Source organism: Arachis hypogaea, chromosome 3 (assembly GCF_003086295.3).
Source record: "Arachis hypogaea cultivar Tifrunner chromosome 3, arahy.Tifrunner.gnm2.J5K5, whole genome shotgun sequence".
Lineage (NCBI taxonomy): Eukaryota > Viridiplantae > Streptophyta > Magnoliopsida > Fabales > Fabaceae > Arachis > Arachis hypogaea.
The window spans coordinates 44,650,644-44,658,407 of NC_092038.1; positions in this window are offsets into that span (position 1 = coordinate 44,650,644).

Consider the following 7,764-nt stretch of genomic DNA (forward strand, 5'->3'; position numbering starts at 1 on the left):
AACTCTTGGCAAGGTATGAGAAATTGGAAGTCCTATCCTAGTTATCCTTATCAATGATGATGAAAATTGAATCTTAATTCCACTTAGTTAACCTCTGCTGGTGCGAAGGAAGGTCAAGTGGGTAATTAGTTTGATCTTCAAATCCTAGTTAATTCCTAGAAAAGATTGGGATTATAGAAGTTCAAGCTAATTAGCAAAGATAGCGATTATCGATCACGTTGAGTTTGATAACTCAAGAGTTACTGATTTCTTAACCAAAGCCAGGAATGTAGAAAGCTAAATTAAAATAATAAATATCTGGAATAGCTCAAATAACATTCATTCAAAGCAGTCAAATCTAACATGGAAAATATTCATAAGCCAATTAGGCAACATAAATCAAACATAAATAAAAGCATTAAAGTATCTCAAAGTAGAAGAGAGGTCAAAATAAAGGAATATTGAACATGATATGAAGAGTTGAATTAAATCCTTAATTTCTAAAAAATCCTAATTTCTAAATCCTAAGAGAGAGGAGAGAACCTCTCTCACTAAAACTACATCTAAACTATGAAAAGTAACTAATTGGCTAGCTCTCCTTTTCCTTTCGAATGCTTTCCCCCACTTCATAACCTCTGGTCTGTGCTTTCTGGACTTGGATTTGGGCCAAAAAGGGCTTCAGAAATCGCTGGGATCGCTTTCTGTAATTTCTGGTGGGTGGCCTCTGTCACGTGTCCACGTGGGTCACGCGGTCGCGTCATGTGGAATTTTCCTTGTCATGCGGTCGCTTCAGTCATGTGTCCGCGTCATATGCGTTTCGCTTGTGGCGCACGATCGCATCAATCATGCGATCGCGTCACTGCCATTTTGCGCTGGCATGTGGCCGCGTCGCCCATGCGATCGCGTCGCTGCCAGTTTTTTCAAAAACTCCGTTTTGTGCTTTCCTTCCATTTTCGCATGTTTCCTTTTCATCCTTTAAGTCATTCTTGCCTTAGAAGATCTGAAATTACTCAACACATGAATCACGGCATCGAATGGAAATAAAAGATAATTAAAATTAATACTTTTAAAGCCTAGAAAACATATTTTTCACATACATCTCATAATAAGGAAGGGAAGGTAAAACCATGCAATTTCACATGCATAAGTGGGTGAATGATTGAATAAAACACTTAAATTCAGCACAAATTATATAATAAAATATGGGTTTATCAGCCATCTATGCAACTTAGCTGGAGTTGTCATAGAAGGAGACATCCTCATTGAAGAGGACAAGCCCATCACTAAGAAGAGGATGGAGCAAACAAGAGAGCCCATTCATGGATCTCAAGAGACGCATGAGGAAGCTCATCATCAAGAAATCCTTGAGATGCCTCAAGGGATGCATTTTCCTCCAAACAACTATTGGAAATAACTCAACACTTCACTAGAAGGATTGAGTCATAACATGAACCAATTAAGGGTGGAACACCAAGAGCACTCCATCATTCTCAATGAGATTAGAGAAGATCAAAGAGCTATGAGGGAGGAGCAACAAAGGCAAGGAAGAGACATAGAGGAGCTCAAGAACACCATTGGTCCTTCAAGAAGAAAGTGCCACCCTCACTAAGGTGGACTCATCCTTAACTTCCTTGTTCTTATCTCTCTGTTTTTCAGTTTTATGCTATATGTTTGTCTATGTTTTGAGTCGGTACTACATGATCATTAGTATTTAGTAACTATGTCTTAAGGCTATGAATAATTCCATGAATCCTTCACCTTTCTTAAAAGAAAAATGTTTCTAATACAAAAGAACAAGAAGTACATGAGTTTCGAATTCATCCTTGAAATTAGTTTAATTATATTGATGTGGTGACAATACCTTTTGTTTTCTGAATGAATACTTAAACAGTGCATATTTTTGATCTTGTTGTTTATAAATGTTAAAATTGTTGGCTCTTGAAAGAATGATGAATAAAGAGAAATGTTATTGATAATCTGAAAAATCATGAAATTGATTCTTGAAGCAAGAAAAAGCAGTGAAAAAGAAGAAGCTTGCGAAAAAGAAAGAAAGAGAAAAAAAGCAAGCAGAAAAAGCCAATAGCCCTTAAAACCAAAAAAGGCAAGGGTAAAAAGGATCCAAGGCTTTGAGCATCAATGGATAGGAGGGCCCAAGGAAATAAAATCCAGGCCTAAGTGGCTAAATCAAGCTGTCCCTAACCATGTGCTTGTATCATGAAGGTCCAAGTGAAAAGCTTGAGACTGAGTGGTTAAAGTCGTGATCCAAAGAAAAAAGAGTGTGCTTAAGAGCTCTAGACACCTCTAACTGGGGACTTTAGCAAAGCTGTGTCACAATCTGAAAAGGTTCACCCAGTCATGTGTCTGTGGCATTTATGTATCCAATGGTAATACTGGAAAACAAAGTGCTTAAGGCCACGGCCAAGACTCATAAAAGTAGCTGTGTTCAAGAATCAACATACTTAACTAGGAGAATCAATAACACTATCTGAACTCTGAGTTCCTATGGATGCCAATCATTCTAAACTTCTAAGGATAAAGTGAGATGCCAAAACTGTTCAGAAGTAAAAAGCTACAAGTCCCGCACATCTAATTAGAACTAATATTCATTGATATTTTGGGATTTATAGTATATTCTCTACTTTTGATCCTTTTTTATTTTCAGTTGCTTGGGGAAAAGCAACAATTTAAGTTTGGTGTTGTGATGAGCGGATAATTTATACGCTTTTTGGCATTGTTTTTAGGTAGTTTTTAGTAGGATCTAGCTACTTTTAGGGATGCTTTTATTAGTTTTTATGCAAAATTCATATTTCTAGACTTTACTATGAGTTTGTGTGTTTTTCTGTGATTTCAGGTATTTTCTGGCTGAAATTGAGGGACCTGAGCAAAAATCTGATAGGATTCTGACCTCCCTGCACTCGAAATGGATTTTCTGGTGCCACAGAACTCCAAATGGCGCGCTGTCAATTTCGTTGAAACGTAGACATCCAGGGCTTTCCAGCAATATATAATAGTTCATAATTTATTCGAGTTTAGATGACGCAAATTGGCATTCAACGGCAGCTCCATGCTGCATTCTGGAGTAAAACGCTAGAAACACGTCACAAACCAGAGTTAAACGCCTAAAACACGTTACAACTTGGTGTTTAACCCCAAGAGAAGCCTTTGTACATGTAAAGCTCAAGCTCAGCCCAAGCACACACCAAAGTGGGCCTCGGAAGTGGATTTCTGCACTTAGACTTATTTTTGTAAACCCTAGTAACTAGTTTAGTATAAGTAGAACTTTTTACTATTGTATTGAGAGTCTTGGTTATCCTGGTTCCCTCTCTGGGGCTGGAACCAATGAACACCTTTATCACTTATATATTTTCAACGGTGGAGTTTCTACACACCACAGATTAAGGTTGTGGAGCTCAGCTGTTCCTCGAGTATTAATGCAAAGTACTATTGTTCTTCTATTCAATTCACGCTTATTCTTATTCTAAGATATCCATTCACACCGAAGAACCTGATGAATGTGATTATTATGTGACGCTCATCACCATTCTCACTTATGAACGTGTACTTGACAACCACTTTCGTTCTACATGCAAATAAGCTTGAATGAATATCTCTTGGATTCCTTAATCAGAATCTTTGTGGTATAAGCTAGAATCCATTGGCAGCATTCTTGAGAATCCGAAAAGTCTAAACCTTGTTTGTGGTATTCCGAGTAGGATTCAGGGATTGAATGACTGTGACAAGATTCAAACTCGCGACTGTAGGGCGTGGTAACAACGCAAAAGGATAGTAAATCCTATTCTTACATGATCGAGAACCGACAGATGATTAGCCATGCGGTGACAGCGCACCTGGACCATTTTCACTGAGAGGACGGATGGTAGTCATTGACAACGGTGATCCCCCAACATACAGCTTGCCATGGAAAGGAGTAAGAATGATTGGATGAAAGCAGTAGGAAAGCAGAGATTCAGAAGGAACACAGTATCTTCATGCGCTTATCTGAAATTCCCACCAATGAATTACATAAGTATCTCTATCTCTATTTTATGCTTTATTTATCTTTATATTCGAAAACCATTATAACCATTAGAATCCGCCTGACTGAGATTTACAAGATTACCATAGCTTGCTTCATACCAACAATCTCCGTGGGATCGACCCTTACTCACGTAAGGTTTATTACTTGGATGACCCAGTGCACTTGCTGGTTAGTTATGCAAAGTTGTGAAGAATGTGTGTGAACCATAGTATTGTGCACCAAGTTTTTGGAGCCATTGCTAGGAATTGTTCGAGTTGTGAAAAGTATGAGTCACAATTTTGCCTATCAATGATTTGTGATCAACCTGTACCTACTAAAGGGGGTCCTTGGAAGGATATTTGTCAACTACAAATTAGGGAGCCACAAGTGAGAGAGAAGAAGATCAGAGGCTTGGCTACGAAACTAGGGGATGGCAGGATAATCCGCTTCTGGGAGGATAGCTGGTTACCTTGTGGTACTCTAAAAGTTACTTTTCCAAGACTTTTCTCGGTCTCAAATCTTCAAAGATCTGTCGTAGAAGATTGTGGGTTCTGGGATGGGTTATAGTGGATTTAGAATTTCCAGTGGCGACGAGAGTTATTTTAATGGGAGCTAGAACTAGTAAACCAGCTTCATACGGTTCTTCAATCAGTGAAACTGACAATGAGAGAGAGGCTAGAGTGGTTTGGAAATTTGATAAAAAAATGTGTTTATTCTACTAACTCCTTTGTGCAGGTATTGCAAGCAGAGGTACTTCTGACAGATATCACAAGCTATAGCTTCACTAGTACTATTTGGAGAGGATTCGTCCCACCAAGAGTTGAGTTGTTTACTTGGTTTGCACTGGTTGGTAGGGTGAATGCAAGGGAAAGACTCTGTAGATTAGGTGTTATTGGCCAGAACAATAACATGTGTGTTTTATGCCATAAGTCTGTTGAAATAGCTTTTCACTTGTTCATTGGTTGTGAGCTCACTTGGTAGGCATGGTGTGCTTGGTTGTTCGCTCTTGGAAGGATATGGATTATTCCAAGTACGATCAAGCAACACTATGAAAGTTTGGCGGATATATCAGCAAGAAAGATGGAACGGAAGCGATGGTTGGTTGGCTATTTTGCGGTCATCTGGATAATTTGGCTAAAAAGAAATGATAGAATCTTCAAAAATCAAGGTTCAAGTGTGGTGGACATTATTAACAGATCCTTTACAAGTTACGATGAATGGATTAGTGGTAAACCCTGTGGTTGTTGATGACAATACCGGAGATGACAAGAGGTTGTTATTTTTAGTGTTATGAGTTTTTGTTTCTTTTCTTTTTCTCCACCTTGTTGTGTTGAACTTTTTTACTTCAAAAAAAATTTGTAGGAATGATGACATAGGAAGAATAAATGGTAGCATAAGTTTCATCACAATTAAAAAAAAATACAAAAAGAAAAATATTTTGAAGTTCTACAAGTAATATATGAAGACGAAGTAACCTCGTGACCTAATCTACAAATTCTTCAAAGAAAGGACTTTGACTCTTTCGAAAGACCCCTCGTCGAATATGCAGACATCTTGCTGCGGATATTGCGCTCACCTTCCTAATTTTTTTTTGTTTTACTATTGAAATTTCTATGTTTTCCTTCTTTAAAATTTAGGACAAATTTTTTGTCACAAACGTTTAAAAAAATATAAAAAATTTTGAAGAAAAGCACATAAATTTGTAGCAAAAAAAAACAAAAAATTCTACATATTTTGTTTTATTTATTTTATTTTTCCTCTTCAAGGAGAAAACACAAAAATGTTTGAAGAAAAATATAGATTTGTAATAAAAAAAATATTATCAACTACTTGCCAATCCTCAACCTAATACCATGAAAAATTGAAAACAAGTCATGAATAATAATCTTTAAAGAAGTCATCATCATTCTTGTGTCTCGAATTCAAAAGGTGTTGCCTAGATTGAAATTAATCATTGGTGCTAGCTTGTCATAGGTTTGGAGAAACTATTGAAATGACATCTTTAAGCAAGTTGATATTTGGTCTGATCACAAGGTTGTTGCTTGAAAGAGTCTAACAGCAAAAGCAACATAAATATCCAATACAAGAACAATATGGAAGTGCTCACAACATAATATGACAGCAACTATAAGCAAGCAAATATTTTAACTAAAGTAACAACAAGAACAATATTTTAACGTGAAAAACCCCTCAATGTGAGAGGTAAAAATCACGAGTCACCAAAATCAGGAAAATGGCTCTACTATAATCAAATATGAAGTATAAGAAATTTTTTTTGTCACAAACGTTTAAAAAATATAAAAAATTTTCAAGAAAATCACATAAATTTGTAGCAAAAAAAAATTCTACATATTTTGGTTTATTTATTTTATTTTTCCTCTTTAAGGAGAAAACCCAAAAATGTTTGAAGAAAAATATAGAGTTGTAATCGAAAAAATATTATCAACTACTTGTCAATCCTTGATAGAAATATTGATAAACCACTATTCTATAGTTTATCTTGTGCTAAATTGAGTGGTTTTTATTAGTTCTTCACTTATTCATGCAAACTGCATGGTTTTACAATTCCTTCCTAATTTCCATGATTGAAAACTTGCTTCTTAAGCCTTAAAATTGTCAATTTTTAATCCCCCTTTATACCATTCGATGTCGTGACCTGTGTGTTGAGTGTTTTCAGGCTTTATAGGACAGGAATGGCTTAGAGGATAGAAAGAAAGCATGCAAAAGTGGAAGGAATACAAGAAACTAAGGAGCTAAGCAGCGAGGATCGACGCGGACGCATGCCTGACACATGTGCGTGAATTGGCGCATTTTACATCGACGCGTACGCGTGACAGTGTATCACATGCTGCACTAATCAGAACTCGTAGGGGGCGATTTTGGGCTAGTTTTGGATCCAGTTTCAAGCCCAGAAACACAGACTAGAGGCAGGGGGCAAGCTGAGACTCATCATCCATTGACATTCACTTAGTTTAGTTTTGAGTTTTGGAATTCTTAGAGAGAGAACACTACTTCTCCTAGGGTTCTTAGATTTTAATTTTATGCTTTTGGATTGGATATTGAGAGTGCTACTTCTACCTTCGATTGAACTCCTCATCGTTATAGTTTGCTTTTCTATTACTCTACTCTTTTATTTTTCATTTAATTTGCTCGTGGTCATATATGGATATTGTTAATTTTAGGATTTATTAATGCAATGAACAATTCTTACATTTAACTCCATTTCCTATTTGTTTTTCTTCAATTAATTATCAACTTCAAAATTTTCTTTTATTAATTTATATTAATTACCATGTCTCTTATTTATTCTTATTCCATGTTATTGAAAAATGGCATTCATGTTATGATTTAAAGCTCTCAACTTGGCTTGGGAGTTGATTAATTGGAACCCCTTGAGTTGGAAAACTTAAGTATTAATTTGTAGTTGGGGATTGTTGGCTAACTCACTTTTCACTAACTCTAATCCTTCCCTAGGAAGGGATTAAGACTTGTGAATCAAAGTTAGTGTACCCACTTGACCTTCCTTTGCAACTGCAAGAGGATAACTGAGTGGAAGCATAAGCTTTTACTATTATACTTGGAAAAGTCAACGAGGATAGAAACTTCAATTAATCTTCTCTCAGCCAAGGCCTTTTAATTCAAATACATAACACATCTTGCTATCATTCACTACTTTAATTGTTATTTATTTATTTTTCCGTTCTCAACCTTAAAATTTCTCAGTAAATTCCTGACCAATAAATTGCACCTTGTGTCAACTCTTTGGG